Source organism: Hibiscus syriacus, unplaced genomic scaffold, assembly GCF_006381635.1.
Source record: "Hibiscus syriacus cultivar Baekdansim isolate YM2019G1 unplaced genomic scaffold, ASM638163v2 tig00110940_pilon, whole genome shotgun sequence".
In the NCBI taxonomy this organism is placed as follows: domain Eukaryota; kingdom Viridiplantae; phylum Streptophyta; class Magnoliopsida; order Malvales; family Malvaceae; genus Hibiscus; species Hibiscus syriacus.
In genome coordinates this window covers 2,207,376-2,228,759 of record NW_024062923.1, presented here as the reverse complement: position 1 = coordinate 2,228,759, position 21,384 = coordinate 2,207,376, and positions in this window count along the sequence as shown.

The window sequence follows — 21,384 nt, the reverse complement described above, 5'->3', positions numbered from 1 at the left end:
ATGATCACGTGAAGCAATTTGATTAAATCCTGAAATTTACAAGTTTAAATTGAATGTATGGAATGATGTTAGTTTCTGGAATTTCGGATTTTACGTGATAAAAAAATGATTTCATTCTTGATAAGTTTTTGGATGTTTAAGTATCTGCTATGAAGAATGATTACATAAAACAAATCGATATTATCTTGGTAAATTACACAAAAGGTATTCTGACTATAAGATATGTTGACTATAAGATTCATTTTTTGTTGAGTTCCGACTATTTAAAATTATAAAATGGTCTCTTAATTATAGAGAGTTGTTTTGTTGAGTTCTTTGACTAGTAAAAGTTACAAAATGATCATCCTGATTATTCATTATGTATTAAATTTGTTCTTTTCTATTAAAAAATTAAAGACAATCTGAGCTAGACGTTAACATACTAATTAAGATATAATAAAATCTGATCTCATAATCTCAAACGACTATGATATTTGGTGATAGAATATGCTTGAGAAGTCATTTGCTGATTAGGTTATTATAATTTATGAGGCCCCTGGATTTTAATATAATCATATATAATTATTTAAATTTAAAATAATAAAACCGATTAAATCTATTGAATCGACCGATTTAATTTTGTTTTATAAATGAAGGATTAATCAAGTTAATTATTAAAAAATTGGTAATTTAAATGAAATCATAGAAAAATTACCTTTTTTCCCCAAAGGTTCTATTATCTTTATTTTTACAGGTTCTAAGGAAATCGAGAAGGATTATTATGGCCCAAAAAGTTTGACCAATAAGATGACAATGAGTGATACATTCCGCGACATCGAAAAATACTCCAGAAGTAAATTCTAATTCTATCTCCATTAAACTATTACTATTGTACCATTCGATTTATGATTTTACAGAGGATTTCAAAGCCGATTTTTCATTGACGACACAATCTGACCATGCTTCTAGTTCACGACATTAAACCCGACTTGTTTTTTCAAAGTATACCTAAAAAATGAAAAAGGAAATGTTTCATTTTTTTATGTATTTTATGTTAGGCGCAGAATTTTTAAAATTTCAAGAGAAGAGAAATTTATAAAATTTTAAAGATAAAATAAATTTTCAATCAAAAATATAAATAAAATATCTAAAATAGATAAGAAATTGAAATTTTTAAGAGAACGATTGTCCCACCAACTCTTCATTCCTACACCCAATGTCTTAAAATCTTAATTACAACATACATAACTATATTTTGACTATGAACAAGTGAATTTTTACTTTTTAAAAAAATGAAATAAAGTTGAGAAACTTCACAAAAATTATATTTTTGTTTAGGCTATAGATAAAAAGCAATACTAGCTAGTTACCAACTAATTGAACCATTTAAAACCAGCATCAACAAGTCATCTAGTTTTATTAAAATAAATCAGTCCAATTACATTACACATGACCTTTATCATTCACTTGATCAAATTTGTGTGAAAGAGGTAGAGTAGAATTATAGTCAATTATTTGTAATATTTGAATTACTCGGTCTATTTCTACACTAAATAATCAAATAATTATTTGAATTTAATAATTAATCAAAATCTTATAAAACAAATTTTTAGTTATTATCGTTGACTCAATGACATCAATGATCGAGCTGAATTAGAATCAATATAATAACTTATATATATATAATTTAATAAATAATCTTGTTAAGAAAGATTTTCCTTTTTTGTTTTCATTTTGAAGTGCTATATAAACGCTTTATTTTTATCACCGGAGAATATTTATATGATGGTAAAGCGAAGTTGAAGCCAGTTTACATCCATTTTGGAAAATTCTACCATCGCCATTGAAGACAAAGGACACATTGGATATTATATTCTAAAAGAAGTGATTGTTATTAAGAATGCTGAATTTTGGATTCGTCAAAGTGGAAGTTGTGGTAGAGAAAAAACTTACTTATCTTTGTCAAAAATATTTTTTTTTATTAATATGGGGTGATTCCAATGTAATATATTTTAAAAATATTTTCAATCATTTAATAATGAATGTTCAAACACTCTTACAGACAGCATATTTGAACTCAGAACCCTTAAATATAACAATAATCTCTTTAACTTTTAATTTCTCTTAATTTATACTCTCTAACCCTAATTTGAATATAGTGATTGATCATATTTTATCTATATGATTTTATTGTTGTTAATATTGGGTTGATTAATTTTGAGTACACAAATTGAGTGAGGGTTGACGATGATAAATCCATGGAGTATGGACCAGATGAGGAAGAGAAGACGGGTGTTCTTTGACTTGCTTTTATTTACGGGTATCTTCATAATGCTGCTTTACAGTCAAAAGCTGACATTCCCCCTTGATTTTTATGGCTCCCGAGTCAAACCCCTTTCCCTCTTCTACTTTAAATCTTTACCCAAAGACAAGGAGCTTAAATAATAGTAATCTTTAGAGAGCTACTATTTCCAACCGCTCCTCTCCTATTCAATTCATCCCTAAACATAAGTTACCTCATTCTTTCACTTTTTGTGGGGAAGACTTCATTAATTTGATTTCAATCAGAGTTGAAGTATAAAACATAAACATATTTCATCTACACTTTTTTTTATTTGTTCAAGTCGCATATTAAACTAGTCGAACTTATTAAATGACTTTAATAATAAAATAGAATATTATTCTCTTTATAAAATTTCGAATTCTAAAGAAGTTAACTATATTTTTATATAAACCCCACTTGTTTTAATTTGTTGTTGTTCCATGAGGAAGTATGTGGCTTCCTATGTAATGCGATAGGAGGAAAAGGAAATAAAGGAAGAGAGCAATTGGGGACAATGGAATCTTTGACCAAATCCCAAAGTGAAAAAGTGAGCCATGGTCAATGTTTGCAAGAACCTTGTCAAAGTTGAGGAAGAAAATCCCTTATCCTGAAATAAAAATAAAAATCAAATCAAATCATGTGAGATACATGTGATCATCATTGAATACACATGTAGCAAAATGACCATAAATTTACAGATTTAATATGCACCTCCACAAACGATATTGGAACAATCACCGGTTGAAATAAGAGAGTACTTTAAGGCCATGTAATTTGTAAGTGCAATGTGTAACGTAATTAGGATGGTCACATGTTGAGTTTTCAATCGACCTTCACTCAAATTCAATTTAAGGAGATCATATTTAACCCGAAATTCGATCTTAATTTATGATAAAAAAATACATCCAACTTGATATAAGTATAAAAATGTTTAGTTTTATTAAGTAAAATAAGGTCCCATTTGAAAAAATATATAAGAGAGATGGTATTATACAATTATTTTTAAATATATAAAAATATATATGTCGAAACGATTTTTAAACAGGGTGGGGGCGAGATTTTTGAAACCGCGTCATTTTTAATTATTATCTTTTCAATTGGATTTTTAATTAAAAACAATGCGATTTTAGAAAACCTCTCGTTTTGAAAAATTAGAAATTCCTTTACGATAAAAATATAAGGTTCGAGGAGTCGCCACCAATCTTTGATTAGGGTGTGATTGGGCACCCAAAAAACATTGTCATTTTAAATAAAAATTAATTTTAATTAAAACGACAAATTTACGGTCTACGTTACCAAAATCCAAGTTCGGGAGTCGGTTACGCGTGGGGAAGGATTAGCACCCCCACAACGCCCTAAATCGGTACCTAGTCGATTAATTAATTTCTTTGCAACGAATTTCACAAGTTCAAATTTGATTTGATTAATGATCCCTTTAAACGACAAACATGCAAATTTGCAACATTCAAAGCAAAAAAATAGATTTAATTCAAAATTACCAAGTCATTAGAAAGATAAAGAATATTCGATTATTTAAAAATATCGAGACCAGATCTTTAGTTCAGTTCTAACGACCTTTTCTCGAAAAGTTTAAATAGTCGAATATTTCCTTTTCTTTCGCTCCCAAATTTTACAATGATATATCCAAATTTAATTAAGCGTTACTGACGAGATACCATTTTAATTTAAAATCGTCAAAACAACTTTCCTGTAAGTTAAGGAAAGCCATTCTGATAATTTTAGATTAAAAGGGCATTACCCTTAATTCCGATTATGTGATTAGATCGAGTCATGCACATGAGGCCATCATACGAATTATGCTAAATGAATGTCATACAAAGAGTAACTAAATAAATATTATGATTCAAATCTCATGCAACGTGAAATAAATAAAAAGAATAAATAAAAAAAACTATATACATATATTTTAATTAAAAAAATACAAACCTCGCATGTTAACATACGATGTACAAACATGACTTAAATATATTAATAAAAACATGACATGCAACATTACAAAATTTGAATACATAGATATACATATACTAAAGGAGTGACTAAATATGAATAAAACCAAAATTGAGCATACCAATTAACAGGTTAAACAAGGGCTAAAATAAAAAGAAAAATAAACAGCATACTCCTTTCCTAAACATTTCATTTCAAGGTACTGCAAACATAATACGACCAAAGCTTTACATAGGATCAAAATGAATATTTCCAAAATTACATATCCAATGTATAACAATCACGAAAACAACCCTTGCATGATTCTGGACTGAAATGTAAAACGCTGGAAATTACGAGGCGAAATCAAAATATCAATAAAGCTCGGCTTAAGGATCAAAACGAAATGAAACAAAACTGGGATGGCCACGCTCACAATTAACCCCTCCCCAGCAAAACGCGGGCGTTTTTGGATCTGCACAAAACTACGCCGTTTCACGGCCACCTAAACGACGCCGTTTTGGCGTACGGGATATCAGGGTAACACTCATAACCCTAGCTTCAATTTCTTCTCAACCTAAACTAACAAGCCCCTCGCCGTTTCCTCCATCCCTCTCTACCCATCTCATTCTTCTTCTTCGAAGGCCAACAGAGAACCCAAAACAAACAAAACTGGCTAACGTGGCCTCCAACCCCCCAACGGTTCCGACAATGAACCCAAACAACGCCCGACGAACGACCCAAACCTCACCGATGCTCGCCAACTAAACTGCGACCCTAGAAACCAAAGCCCGTGGCCTCCGGCCGTAGCAGCCACCACGGCTGCTACCTCCTCACAACCCCGACGATAAACCCCATACTCCGATGAAAACCCATGGCTAGAAACCTACCTAAAACCTATCCCTAGCACAAGATTTACCCAAACTTCCCGACGAAACCCGCAGACAGCCCCTCACATCTACCACGACTTTCCTCTCCCCTCAAGGCTCCACCAAGGAACCCAAAAGACCCGATGAACCCTCTCTCCGTTTCCCTTCTACAGACCCTAGCCCCAACCTCTCTTAAAGATCAAACCCTTTCCACGCCTAAACCCCGGTGAAACCAAACACGGATACAACGGAGGAATCGATGGCTTACCCTTGGTGACTCAATGGGACTCGGGTTTCAAGCGGCTGTGACGGTTCCTCTTCTCGACTCAGGAAGGTAAATGTTGTGTTGTTTTGCTCTCTCGAATTTCTGGTTGGAGTTGATTGCTCGAATATTTATTTTGGGTTTCCACTGATGGTTGTCTCAAATGGATTGTTTGGTTACTGCTTTGGTGTTCTCTTCATTTCTGGTTTCGTAATTTCTGATGGGTTTCGTCTTCGGTTTTGCCCTTTTCTCTGGTTATTGCTTCCCCTTTTTTTTTCCTTTGATCTCTTGATCGTTGGTTGATGATGGATCTTTTTTTCCTTTTTTTCTCTTGGTCACTCTCTATATTTGTTTTTGTTGTTGGTTTTCTGTCCTCAATTTCTCCGTGCCTCTCGTTCTGCTTCTTGTTTCGTGTGTTTGCAGGGCACTGGCGAGAGCAGATCACGGGCGGCAGCTGTGGGGAGGCGAGCTATTGTCCGGTTGGGCGTGCGTGATCTGGCAGCAGGGTTGGCTTCCCGTGAGACTGCGGCTGGCTCGGGATTGCTGGGAGTTGGGAACCGTTGGATCTTGAATCCAGATCCAACGGCCTTCAATGATACGGCGCTGGAGGCTGTGACATGGAACCCTAACGGGTTTAGGTTTTCCAGAGTTGGGCCCATAACAACCGGGCTGTTGTGTTTTTCATTGTTTGGTTCGGCCTGTAACAAAAATGGCAATATTTAGTGCATATTTTATATATTTAATTATTTAATTATTTAACTATTTAATTACTTATCCGTATATATATATATATATATATATATATATATTAATAGCTACATAATACCAAACTTATAATAATAACCCTAATAATGATAATAGTAAAACCCAATTGAATTTAAATAATGCCCCGGACAAATCGAGCATCTACAGCTGCCCCTCTTTGTTTATTGTCGTGCAACGAGACTAGAGCAAAGATCACTAGATGTTCAAATTTGTCCGACCCTGAGAACTTTGACAGACTCATCCATTCCACTCTTCCTCTAGGGGGAGTGAGAGTTGAGAAAAAAAAATCTTCTGAAAACGGGTTCGCTCCCTCTTTCTCCAGGAGAATAGAACTCGAACATTTTCAAAAACCTCCAAAACGGGTTCGCTCCCTCTTTCTTCAGAGAGTATAAGACTCGAACAATCTTCAATGATCGCGTCTGCCCCCTATTTCTTCAGAGAGTATAAGACTCGAACAATCTTCAACGATCGTGTCTGCCCCCTATTTCTTCAGAGAGTATAAGACTCGAACAATCTTCAACAATCGCGTCTGCCCCCTATTTCTTCAAAGAGTATAAGACTCGAACAATTTTCAATGATCGCGTCTGCCCCCTATTTCTTCAGAGAGTATAAGACTCGAACAATCTTCAACGATCGTGTCTGCCCCCTATTTCTTCAGAGAGTATAAGACTCGAACAATCTTCAACGATCGCATCTGCCCCCTATTTCTTCAGAGAGTATAAGACTCGAACAATCTTCAATGATCGCGTCTGCCCCCTATTTCTTCAGAGAGTATAAGACTCGAACAATCTTCAACGATCGCATCTGCCCCCTATTTCTTCAGAGAGTATAAGACTCGAACAATCTTCAACGATCGTTGGGAAACCTGTAAATATTTAAGTCATCATGCAATGTCATGATCCTAATCATGCCTAAAATGTATACAAATGTGCAATTTAATGCATTTTCTTCTTCGAAGGAACCTCCTATCTTTTGATTTCAATAGAACTCGATTTCGTTTCGGGTACAGAGCATTTGACCAGTTCACCCCAGCTAACACTCTCAATACCATATCTTTTGGCTCGACCGAACTTTAACTTCTTTCTTTCTTGAAACCTGCTGGTACACATGACCAACTTCTTGATAAATGACAATATCCTTGGGTCATCTACTAATGGTTGTGATTTTCTATGAATTCCAAAGTTTTAGCTTTTCGCAACCACACAAGCTTATGGGTTAAAACAATTGCTAGCTTCAGGATACCCTGCATTTCCAAAACCTTTTGCATAATAATACAAAATGATTTCATGTACCACAAGTTAAGCTATGCGTTTTAACTTTTTCAAAATTAGATACTTGTAAAAGGGAAATTGAAAAGGGAAAATGTCTCTTTATTTATATACATGCAGAGAATTTTTAGGCAACTACATGGCAAACTTTTAATTGGAAAAAGAGCAAAAGGAGGGGTGTCTTCAAATATCAATAACAAAAATGCTTTTGAACTTGAATGCCGTCAGAATGACTCGAGTGTAGCTTCTGTGAAAAGGATCTCCAAAATTGTGATGACACCTAAGAGTGCGAAGCTCTTTCTGAACCCCAAAATCTCCCATTAATCTTTGGTCTTAATCCCAACTGCCATTGTCGTTACCCATGTCAGGAGCTCTTCCTACTTCCAAAAACAATTCAGATTATCCATCATGCACGAACTCTGAATTTAAAACTCAAGTCGCCCTTTGCGGGTTTTCGACTCGAGACCTCCTTTGGTTTCAAGACGCCCTTTTCGAGTTTTCATCTTGAACCCTTCTTTTTTTTTCCATTTTTTCATTTTTATTTTTTTATTTTTTTATTTTTTCATTTTCACTCATTTTTTCTTCTTTTTTCTTCAAGCAAAATACTTCTTAACTGCGTCAGAATTCACTGGATGAGGTAATTCAGACCCATCCATCTCAGTTAAGACCAGAGCTCCCCCAGAGAAAACTTTCTTGACAACATAGGGTCCTTCCCACTTGGGCATCCATTTCCCTCGGAAATCTTTTTGAATGGGCAATATCCTCCTGAGCGCCAAATCTCCTTCGTGGATTTCTCGAGGGCGAACTTTCTTATCATGTGCTCGTATCATCCGCTTCTGGTATATCTGACCGTGACAAATAGCCTTCAATCTCTTTTCTTCAATCAGATTCAATTGGTCATATCTGGCCTGTACCCATTCTGCCTCATTTAGCTTCACCTCTGATAAAACCCGGAGCGAGGGAATTTCCACTTCAATAGGGAGGACAGCTTCCATCCCATAAACTAGAGAAAACGGAGTTGCCCCAGTAGACGTTCGTACAGAAGTCCGATAGGCAAACAGAGCAAATGGCAACTTCTCATGCCAATCTTTATAAGTTTCAGTCATCTTCTCTATAAGCCTCTTAATGTTCTTATTAGCCGCCTCCACTGCCCCATTCATCTTTGGGCGATAAACCGTTGAATTATGATGCTTTATTTTGAATTGCTCACATACAGATTTCATCATCTTGTTGTTTAAGTTCAACGCATTGTCAGAGATAATTCTCTCTGGTAAGCCATATCGGCAGATGATTTCTTTCTTCAAGAACCTACATATCGTTGACTGGGTAACACTTGCATAGGAAGCTGCTTCTACCCACTTGGTGAAGTAATCTATTGCTACCAGAATGAAGCGATGACCATTTGACGCTTTTGGAAAAATTTGCCCAATAACATCCATGCCCCACATAGAAAACGTCCACGGAGCTGTCATCACATGCAACGGATGAGGAGGGGTGTGCATTCTATCCCCATAAATCTGACACTTGTGACACTTTCGGGCATAATTGATGCAATCAGTTTCCATAGTTGACCAATAATACCCAAATCTCATAATCTGTCTGGCCATTACATGCCCATTAGCATGGGTGCCACATATTCCTTCATGTACTTCTTCGAGAATCATTTTCGCTTCTTTAGTGTCCACACACCTTAATAAGACCTGATCCATGCTTTTCTTATATAAGATCTCACCATTAAGCACATACCCTGCTGCCATTCTTCTAATGGTCCTTTTGTCATTCTCAGTTGCCTGTTCGGGGTAACTTTGATATCTTATATACTGGAGGATATCATAGTACCAAGGTCCTTCCTCATCTTCTTCTTCAATGTTAAAGCAGTGGGCTGGATACTCATAAGCCTTCATCTCAATAGGCATCATATTTGAATGCTCGTTCATCTTAAAGGCCGCTGCCAAAGTAGCCAAGGCGTCCGCCATTTGATTTTCTTCTCTGGGGAGGTAATTGAAAGTCGCTTCTTCAAATTCTTCAATAAGTCCCAGAACTAATTTACGATATTCCACAAGTTTGGGATCTTTGGTTTCCCATTCACCTCTGAGTTGGTAAATTACCAAAGCTGAATCCCCATATACCTTCAGCATTTTGCTTTGAGTTCAATAGCTGCTCTAAGACCCATAACACAAGCCTCATATTCAGCCATATTGTTTGTACAATCAAAATTAAGTCGACTGGTAAAAGGATAATGCTCTTCACTTGGTGAGACCAAGATTGCCCCAATCCCATGCCCCAAGGCGTTTGAAGCACCATCAAAGTTCATCTTCCAGTATTTACCGGCAAGAGCAATTGTTTCTTCCTCCGAGATAGCCATTAAATCCTCATCCGGGAAATCGAAATTCAACTGTTCATATTCTTCTGAAGCCCTACTCGCAATGAATTCTGCTATGGCGCTCCCTTTAACTGCCTTCTGGCTTACATACTGGATATCAAATTCGGACAACAGGATTTGCCAACGGGCTAACCTTCCAGACAATGCAGATACCCCCATTAGATACTTTAAAGGGTCCAGCTTAGATATGAGCCAGGTAGTATGATACAACATATACTGTCTAAGTCTTCTGGTAGCCCACACTAAAGCGCAACACAATTTTTCAATTGGTGAGTATCTGGCCTCACACTCAGTGAACTTCTTACTGAGATAGTAGATAGCCCTCTCCCTCTTCTCAGTTTGATCATGTTGCCCCAACACACATCCCATTGAATTGTCATAAACGGACAAGTAAAGAATTAAAGGCTTTCCTGGGATAGGTGGCGCTAGGATCGGAGTATTCGAAAGATATCTCTTTACTGCCTCAAAAGCCTCTCGGCAATCTTCACTCCATTCTCCTGAATCATTCTTACGAAGAAGGCGGAATATGGGATCACATCTTTCGGTCAGCTGCGAGATAAACCGAGCGATGTAATTTAATCTCCCCAAAAATCCTCGAACCTCTTTCTGTGTTCTTGGGGCTGGCAAATCTTGAATGGCTTTTACTTTATCGGGATCTATTTCGATTCCCTTTCGGCTCACTACGAATCCCAACAGTTTTCCCGATGTCACCCGAAAAGTACACTTATTTGGGTTAAGTTTTAGTTGGCACTTCTTTAATCTTTGAAAGAGCTTCCTCAAATTCTCGACATGTTCCTCCTCCGTCTTGGCTTTGACAATCATATCATCGACATAGACTTCAATTCTTATGTATCATGTCATGAAACAACGTCACCATGGCCCTCTGATAGGTTGCCCCTGCATTCTTTAATCCAAACGGCATGACTTTATAGCAAAACGTCCCCCACATAGTGATAAACGTTGTTTTCTCCATATCTTCAGGGTACATTTTAATTTGATTATAGCCGGAGAAACCATCCATAAATGAGAATAAGGAATTTCCAGCAGTATTGTCCACTAACGTATCTATATGTGGCAAAGGAAAATTATCCTTTGGACTAGCTCTATTCAGATCTCTATAGTCGACACATTCGTACTTTCCCATCCTTCTTTGGTACTGGGACAATATTTGCTACCCACTCAGGATATTTGGCCACTGTGAGAAACCCATCATCAAATTGTTTCTTCACTTCTTCTTTAATCTTGAGCAGCATCTCGGGTCTCATTCTTCTCAGTTTCTGTTGTACGGGCTTGCAATCAGGCTTTATTGGTAATTTATGGACAACCAATTCTGTATCCAGCCCTGGCATGTCCTCGTATGACCAAGCAAATACATCCTTGAACTCTTGAAGTAATTCTATCAAGCTTTGCCTCCCTTCAGTAGACAGGGTGGTACCAATCTTTATTTCCTTTCTATCCTCATCTGTACCCAGGTTCAAGATCTCTGTAAGCTCTTCGTGAGGCAGGATCTGCTCATCTTCCTGTTCCACCATCTTTAGTAATTCTGAGGGTGGTTCACATCCCTCATCCTCATCACAACCTTCGATTTCCCCTTGACATATGGGCATCTCGAAATCAATCTCCGGGTCAGAGTCATTAGCATTCGTTATTGATATCTGAGTTCCTGAAAGGATAACGAAAAAGAAGATATACATATATACATATATACATATGGGAGAATCTTTTCCCATATAAACAAATAGAAAGAAATAATATATGTGTATATTCAAACAAAAATGCATGAGGAAGTGTTTGCCATTCGGGAATTAACAAAACACATCTTTTATTGAAAGCAAGTAAAAACACACAACTTAACCCTTTACATCAAATCACCTACTGTCCCAGGGTATGAACAATAGGGAAGAGTTCCAGTGTATTACTCTGCAAAAGATTTGTAAACTACGGGCAATTCCTCCGCAGTCCAGTTGTTCAACACAAAGCCCAGTGGCGCAGGGTAAATGCCCATAGCTCTCATTTCTTTGAACTCCTCATCGGTTATGACATTAATGCCCAAGTCCTCCAAGGCATTCTCAACTATCCCTTTACTGCTTTCCAAAGTCCCTTGAAACATATATCCTCCTGATACGAAAATGCTGCTCAATGGCGGGAATGTCATGGGCTCCCAGCTTGGGTCCTCACCAGTCAATCTTGCCTTTCTCAATTCCTGAATCTTCTTGATGCTTCTCATTTTTTCTTTTAAAGTTGGCTGATACCCTAAACCGAACCTGTCTCTTTTAGTTACAGGGTAGATTGGGCCCACCAGTCCTTACAACCGACGTCCAAACCCTTTGCCAGTTTTTGCTCCTCTTCCAAGAGTCAGCTTAAGCCCCATTTTGGTGCAGTTTGATAATCTAGGCTTCGGGATCTTCTTTCCTTCTGCTGCAAACATGGCATTGACGTATTCCAACGATCTGAAAGAACATTCAACAGCTTGCTCTTCCACTTCAACGTATGGAGCAGTAGTAGAAACCGAAGCAATAATGTCTTCCTCAGCATGAATGCATATAAGCCTCCCATCCATTGCAAATTTTATCCTTTGGTGCAACGTTGACGGAACCGCACCGGCCTGATGAATCCAGGGCCTTCCCAATAAACAGTTGTATGTAGGCATGATGTCCATCACAAGAAACTCCACTTCGTATATCGCCGGGCCAATAGTCAAAGGGATATCAATCTTGCCTAGAACTTCTCTCTTCGTTCCATCAAAAGCTCGAACCACACTTTGACAGCTTCTCATCAGGGTGCTGTCCACTGGCAATTTTTTCAGGGTCACCAAGGGCATCACATTTAACGCCGAACCGTTATCTATCAGTACTCTGGATAGAACATGCCCTTTGCACCTAACTGTGATGTGTAGGGCCTTATGATTGCCAATCATCCCAGAAGGGATCTCGTCCTCAGAAAAAGATAAAAAATTATCGGCCTGGATGTTGGCAACTAGTCGGTCCAGCTTTTCTGTGGGTATCTCCTTCGGGACAAATGTTTGGTTTAAAACTTTTAACAGGGCGTTGCGATGAGCCTCTGAACTCAGAAGAAGTGATAGGACAGAAATACGGGCAGGCAGCTTGTGCAATTGCTCAACAATACTGTATTCACTATGTTTCAGAAATTTTAAAAATTCCATCGCTTCATTCTCCGTTACTGGCTCATTGACGATGGGTTCATCTTCTCTTATCTGCACATCGATACTTTTTCCTTTCTCGACAGCAATCTTTTTCTCATGTTCTTTGTGATAACATCTACCACTCCTGGTCATGTGTCCCACTTCATCTACCTCTTCCTGTTGCTTTGTCACCTCTCCTATTTGACAAGTATATCTCCAGGGTACCTGTTTATTGTCTTTGTACAGGAACGGAGAGGGAGGTGTAATAATCACCTTTGGAGCTACCTTCTCAGCCACTCGATTCTTGGGAGTAATGACGAGGGGACAACTAGCACTATAGACCTCTTTGGATGATCCCTCAGAGGCGTAAACTTCCGCTTCTCCTTTCTCAGCCCCTTCTTTGAAGAACTCGATTTCCTTACTATCCATCATCTCTTGTACCAACCCTAAGAAATCAGAACACTGTTGTATACCGTGTTTTGTGCAGTTATGGTAGTGGCACATCTCTTCATTATTGAAATGTTCACGTGGCAGATTAGTCTTTAATAGTCCTACCTTGACCATTTGGCACCACACCCAAGACATGGGTGACATCACCTCCCTAACATTTTTTACAGTCGTTCTTCCTTTCTCTTCAGCGACTGCATTAATCCCGGCTCCTGCATGGTTTGGCAATGGATTCTGGGCTATGCTTGGTTGTTCACTGTCACCAAAATTGATGACATTTCTTCTTCTCAGAGCTTGGACGACCTTTTTGAAAGCGGGGCAATTTTCAATAGAATGTCCGGAAACCCCTGCATGGTATTCGCACTTAGCACTAGCATCATACCACTTGGGATACGGGGGTTGTATAGGGTCCACATGATAAGGTGAGACTACATGTCGATCATATAATTCGTGGAATAACTCCTTATAAGTCATGGGAATCGGATCAAATTGAGGCCTCTCTCTCCTTGGATCTCTTGCCCCTTGCCTATTGTCAATTTGGGGTGATGCTACCGTTCCCTGTGGTCGGGACACTGTGATATTATGGGAATCATACTGCCTTATTTTTTTGACTTCGTTTTCCTTCTTCCTCATCGGTTGTTTCTTGCTGGAATCTCCTCCCTCAAGCTTCCCGCTTTTGATTGCCATTTCAATCATTTCTCCCGCCGTAACTATATCAGCAAAACTTCGAGAATGATTACCAACAAAATGTGAGAAAAATGGAGCCTTCAAGGTATTAACAAAAAGTAGGTTCGTTTCTTCCTCTACCAACGGTGGGTGGACTTGTACTGCTACCTCTCTCCACCTCTGAGCATATTGTCTGAAACTTTCACTATGCTTCTTCTCCATTGCTTGCAGCACCATTCTGTTAGGCCTCACGTCCTTCACATGCTTATACTGGTCGAGAAAAGATTTGGCCAGGTCTTTCCATGTCCTGACATCAACTCTCCTTAGTTGATTATACCATCGCAATGCTGAGCCTACTAAGCTTTCCTGGAAACAGTGGATCAACAGCTGGTCGTCCCCTACGTAACCAGTCATTTTCCTGCAGAACATTGTGATATGGGCAGAAGGGCATTGGGTACCGTCGTATTTCTCGAAGTCAGGGGTTTTGAACTTGGGAGGTAGGACCAGATCAGGAACTAAACTCAGTTCCTTAGCGTCGAGACCATACAAGCTGGTATCTTCTTTCATAGCTTGTACTTCATTTGCTAGCTGCTTATATTGCTCCTGCAACAACTTGTTTTCGCTCTTCTTTGCTTCTTCATCAAGGTCCAGGACCTGGTGATATGGGCTTTCTTCGGGATGCGAACACGATCCAGGTTGCGGATTCACTGTAATGCCGTCAGGATTTATGTGTACTTTGGTATGGACAGATGTTCCTTGGATATTCGGAGACTGTACCGGGGTAAACCCTGGGGGGTAAAGTGGTTCTTCACTTGTTTGCTCATGGGCCTTTCCGTGCTCTGGATTTCTCCCTCCCAGCATATTTGCCAACTTAGACAACATATCCTCTTGAGCCTTAAGCATCTCTTCTTGCATTTTCCTCAGATCATCTTGCAACTGCAATTGAGTTCTTTCTATTTGAGCAATCTTATCATCCATGGCCTTCCTTGTGTTATAGTGATGCTTGAAATTTCCCAGTATTCTGTAATGTATCCCTTATTGTTAATTTTAATGCTTTGAGGATGAATGCAAATTATGTAAAGTGCGATAAAAATGCAATACAAAACTTAACGTGCAAATAAAATGCAAATGCATGCAGAAAGGCATTGATTCATAAGACGCGATCAGTCTTAGAACAACTTTCATTTAGGACCAAAAGCATCATTTTTACAAGAAAAGTCTACTACAGAAATGGCCTAGCTCTCATGTTCAGCTCTACTATTTGATTGACAAGCCAATCGACCCTCTTTCCTACGCCTGATGCTGGATTGGCATAGCTCTGGATGACTTTTGCTTGGAGGTCCATCTCTCCCAACTGCCTCGCAACGCCACTTAACTGATTCATGGTCTCTCGGATCACGTGATTCACGTTTGTCTTCCAGTCTCTAAAGTGATCGTTTGAGTTTTGCCATTGCAGTCTGGTGCCTTGGACGGTGCGCTCGAGACCAGCGATTTGTGTCTGGCAGCTTCGTAAGGCAGCCTCTAAATCATGAATCTTCTTTTGCAAAGCAGCGTTCTCCTCGAGGCTAACCCTTTGATCCACTTGGCAACGCTGACTGTTTTCTGCAGATAAGGAACTTTCAAGCTGCATAACGTAGGCACTGTACTCTTCATTCTTTGCCTTGGCTCGAGCTAGCTCTCCCTCATGCCTTGATTCCATTTCGTGCATCTCTTGATTGAGTACCTCTATCCGTTCGTTCTTTGCTCCGCATCTCTGTATCCAGAGGAATACTTCATCCTGTTTGCCTTGGAGCACATTCTCCCGATGTTGCCTTTCTAATTTTAGCTCTTCTTTGCTTTGCCTCTTCTCAGTTTCGAGCTCGTCGATTCTTTGCTTTCTAACCTCAAGTTCAAGTTGCATGTTATTTGCCTTCATTCTGAGTTCTTCAATATTAGCATGCAATTCTTCTTCTCGCTTCTTGCTCAAGGTGTACCTTTGTCTTAACTCCTTAGCCTCTGTCCTTTCGCTCTTCAGTGCCCTAACCCAGGACCTTCTCTCGGACTCAAGTTCTTGATTTCTTTTCTTCTTCTCTGTTTCTACTTCTCTGACTCGGTGCTCTCTCTCGGCTCTGACGTCTCTAACTCGACGATCCCTCTCAGCCCGGAGCTCTAACCGCCACTGCTCTGAAGTTCTCCCGAGGCCAGCAATTGCCCGTGCTCGACTCATCTTTTGGTAATCACTCTGTAAACTAGTGAGATTGGCCTCCACTTCATCATTTCTCTTGCGCATAAGCTCAAACTGTGTATTATAGAATCCCCTATCGATGTCCAACATGAAATTCTTTTGTCTAAGGGCCTCACACTCTGCTTCCTTCCTGGCGATTTCCGCTTCGAATTCACTCTTCAGTATCTCCAACTTAGACGGTACATATTTAAACTGTACTTCCAAAGGAATTGTTTGGTCGCGATCCGCCAACGGGAGGATATCATTCTTTCGCACCGCCCTCCATGCCACGTAATCTGGTGTCAGCATGACCTCAGCCGCTATGAAATCAGTTCTAAAGGTTGACTTCCACGCCTCTGACATTGCACGAGCAGTCTTCTTGTAATGATCTCCACAGTACACAAATTCAGATGCCTTCAGACCGGATGTAGCTGGGATGAATTGGCGTGCCCCAAATTGCCTTAGTACCATCAGTGGCGCATAACCTACTCCACCCCATAACCCTAATAGGGTTACCCAATCAGAATCCCCGCATTTGTACAACACATCCACAAAAGCTAACCAGGGGACACGCCACACTATATCATGCTCCTGTAAATTTCTGAAGAGTGAAACCCAATCTTTCCTGGTGAGATGCTCTGGCCACTCTTTAGTGAGGAAATCTTTTAAGGGTGAATAGGCCGTAGAAAATCGTCGACTATACTCTCGGTCAATTTTCCAGAAGTGACTGCGTATCCAAACAGTAAGCAGCTGGACACACCCGGTGAAGCGGCTACTCTCAGTTCTTCTGCAACTGCTAAGTGCTCTGAATGTTTCAGCCAAAACCGCAGGAACAGGGTTTACCTTCCTTTCCAAACGCTCGAATAAATCGACCACTGCGGCTTCCACGTGATAAAGAACTTTCGGAAAATCATCAAACCATAAATTCCCAAGGCGAACATCTCCATGCTCTTCTCGATATCGCTATGCTTGACGATAAGCTCCTTGAGGCATGACCAAGGGAAGCAATCGGACTCTCCCTTCTTTTGGATTCGATCAGCAACCCACTTCTCTCCCATCCCAGTAATCCTTGCGAGCTTGCCCTTAAAGGATTGTGTCCTTGAGGCTTTTGAGTAGATACGGTCCAAGTGTATCGTCTCGAAATGAAGCAAGGAGGTGTATTCTTCTAACGTGGGAGTCATGTCTTCCTTGTTGAAAGTGAAGCAGCTGTATGCGGGATTCCAAAACTGGACGAGAGCTTTGATTAGGGGTTCGTTTACTTTCACGTACAACAGAAGGGCGATGTCACCATACTTTTGCCAGAAAGAGTATTTCACATCTGAATTCCAACTTTCCCAAATTTCGCGTAACTCTTGCAAATCGTTTTGCTTTAGACTGACCGGAGCAACCTCTGGTAGTACTGATATGTAATCTTCAGTCAAACTGTCGCCTTTCTTCCTCTGAGTTTCCTCGGACCACGACCTCACTTCTGCGTTATCCACTTCCTTGTTATGAAAGCTCTTGTCCATTTTATGACCGCCTTCTACTTTTATGACCACCTTGTGAATCAACACCTTTTTTCATGAATGATGATGCAATGCAGCGGTAATAAATAAAACATAAAACACAGACAAAAACAAAACTGTGTTAGTATATATACAATGAATAGTCAAACAACATGAAGATAGAAAATATATACATCCTAAACCTATTTCACATGGTATCCACCCAACATGGCATCTACTGAATCATGCTTTAGTAGATCCTACCCAACATGATATTTACCCACATGTTTTGTTACTCATAAAAAATCCTAACCGCATGGTATCTAATTCACATGCATGTTTGAAAAATAAACCTAACCACATGATCTCTAGTTCGCATACTTTTTGCCAAAAAAAAATAAATTCGAGGGAAAAGTTAGAATGAGTTTCCCCTTTGTGTCTGCGGACAGAGATTCAACATAAGATGGGCAGAGTTTCAGTATTTCTAAAAGGGTCCTCGAATTGTCCTTTGCTGGTGCCCCCTTGGGCTTGCCAGACCCTCGATCTTTGCCCATTATAGGCTTAAAACGGATCAAGTTCAATTTCGAGAGGATACATTTCCCTATGTCCATGCGAGGAAACTCAATGTTTCACTCGTAAACATAAGGCATGTACCCCAGAGGTTACTAGCTAAAGCCCATGCGGAGAAGAGTAATTTTTCTCACGTAAGCGTAGCTTTCACCCCTACCTAACGGGACAGAGCACAGTTAGAATGCTCTAAATATTAAAGGTTTACAGCAACAGTGGGGAAACTCATAATCCTTTGCCTCGATCCAAGAGAAATAATAGACTAAAGTGAAAGTCAGAAAACTGAAAACATGTAGATCACACATTAGTACAACTATTTATTTGTTAATTAAAACGCAAATTAAAATGCAAACAACAATTTAAAACAAATCAGGGATCAAAAATCAAATTAAAGTGAACTTACAACTTTCGTTTGCAAAGACAATTAATTAATCGACTATAGGCCTGACTCTCTAAAAGTCCCCAGCGGAGTCGCCAAGCTGTCGAAACGATTTTTAAACAGGGTGGGGGCGAGATTTTTGAAACCGCGTCATTTTTAATTATTATCTTTTCAATTGGATTTTTAATTAAAAACAGTGCGATTTTAGAAAACCTCTCGTTTCGAAAAATTAGAAATTCCTTTACGATAAAAATATAAGGTTCGAGGAGTCGCCACCAATCTTTGATTAGGGTGTGATTGGGCACCCAAAAAACATTGTCATTTTAAATAAAAATTAATTTTAATTAAAACGACAAATTTACGGTCTACGTTACCAAAATCCAAGTTCGGGAGTCGGTTACGCGTGGGGAAGGATTAGCACCCCCACAACGCCCTAAATCGGTACCTAGTCGATTAATTAATTTCTTTGCAACGAATTTCACAAGTTCAAATTTGATTTGATTAATGATCCCTTTAAACGACAAACATGCAAATTTGCAACATTCAAAGCAAAAAAATAGATTTAATTCAAAATTACCAAGTCATTAGAAAGATAAAGAATATTCGATTATTTAAAAAATATCGAGACCAGATCTTTAGTTCAGTTCTAACGACCTTTTCTCGAAAAGTTTAAATAGTCGAATATTTCCTTTTCTTTCGCTCCCAAATTTTACAATGATATATCCAAATTTAATTAAGCGTTACTGACGAGATACCATTTTAATTTAAAATCGTCAAAACAACTTTCCTGTAAGTTAAGGAAAGCCATTCTGATAATTTTAGATTAAAAGGGCATTACCCTTAATTCCGATTATGTGATTAGATCGAGTCATGCACATGAGGCCATCATACGAATTATGCTAAATGAATGTCATACAAAGAGTAACTAAATAAATATTATGATTCAAATCTCATGCAACGTGAAATAAATAAAAAAAACTATATACATATATTTTAATTAAAAAAAATACAAACCTCGCATGTTAACATACGATGTACAAACATGACTTAAATATATTAATAAAAACATGACATGCAACATTACAAAATTTGAATACATAGATATACATATACTAAAGGAGTGACTAAATATGTATAAAACCAAAATTGAGCATACCAATTAACAGGTTAAACAAGGGCTAAAATAAAAAGAAAAATAAACAGCATACTCCTTTCCTAAACATTTCATTTCAAGGTACTGCAAACATAATACGACCAAAGCTTTACATAGGATCAAAATGAATATTTCCAAAATTACATATCCAATGTATAACAATCACGAAAACAACCCTTGCATGATTCTGGACTGAAATGTAAAACGCTGGAAATTACGAGGCGAAATCAAAATATCAATAAAGCTCGGCTTAAGGATCAAAACGAAATGAAACAAAACTGGGATGGCCACGCTCACAATTAACCCCTCCCCAGCAAAACGCGGGGGTTTTTTGGATCTGCACAAAACTACGCCGTTTCACGGCCACCTAAACGACGCCGTTTTGGCGTACGGGATATCAGGGTAACACTCATAACCCTAGCTTCAATTTCTTCTCAACCTAAACTAACAAACCCCTCGCCGTTTCCTCCATCCCTCTCTACCCATCTCATTCTTCTTCTTCGATGGCCAACAGAGAACCCAAAACAAACAAACTGGCTAACGTGGCCTCCAACCCCCAACGGTTCCGACAAGGAACCCAAACAACGCCCGACGAACGACCCAAACCTCACCGATGCTCGCCAACTAAACTGCGACCCTAGAAACCAAAGCCCGTGGCCTCCGGCCGTAGCAGCCACCACGGCTGCTACCTCCTCACAACCCCGACGATAAACCCCATACTCCGATGAAAACCCATGGCTAGAAACCTACCTAAAACCTATCCCTAGCACAAGATTTACCCAAACTTCCCGACGAAACCCGCAGACAGCCCCTCACATCTACCACGACTTTCCTCTCCCCTCAAGGCTCCACCAAGGAACCCAAAAGACCCGATGAACCCTCTCTCCGTTTCCCTTCTACAGACCCTAGCCCCAACCTCTCTTAAAGATCAAACCCTTTCCACGCCTAAACCCCGGTGAAACCAAACACGGATACAACGGAGGAATCGATGGCTTACCCTTGGTGACTCAATGGGACTCGGGTTTCAAGCGGCTGTGACGGTTCCTCTTCTCGACTCAGGAAGGTAAATGTTGTGTTGTTTTGCTCTCTCGAATTTCTGGTTGGAGTTGATTGCTCGAATATTTATTTTGGGTTTCCACTGATGGTTGTCTCAAATGGATTGTTTGGTTACTGCTTTGGTGTTCTCTTCATTTCTGGTTTCGTAATTTCTGATGGGTTTCGTCTTCGGTTTTGCCCTTTTCTCTGGTTATTGCTTCCCCTTTTTTTTTCCTTTGATCTCTTGATCGTTGGTTGATGATGGATCTTTTTTTTCCTTTTTTTCTCTTGGTCACTCTCTATATTTGTTTTTGTTGTTGGTTTTCTGTCCTCGATTTCTCCGTGCCTCTCGTTCTGCTTCTTGTTTCGTGTGTTTGCAGGGCACTGGCGAGAGCAGATCACGGGCGGCAGCTGTGGGGAGGCGAGCTATTGTCCGGTTGGGCGTGCGTGATCTGGCAGCAGGGTTGGCTTCCCGTGAGACTGCGGCTGGCTCGGGGATTGCTGGGAGTTGG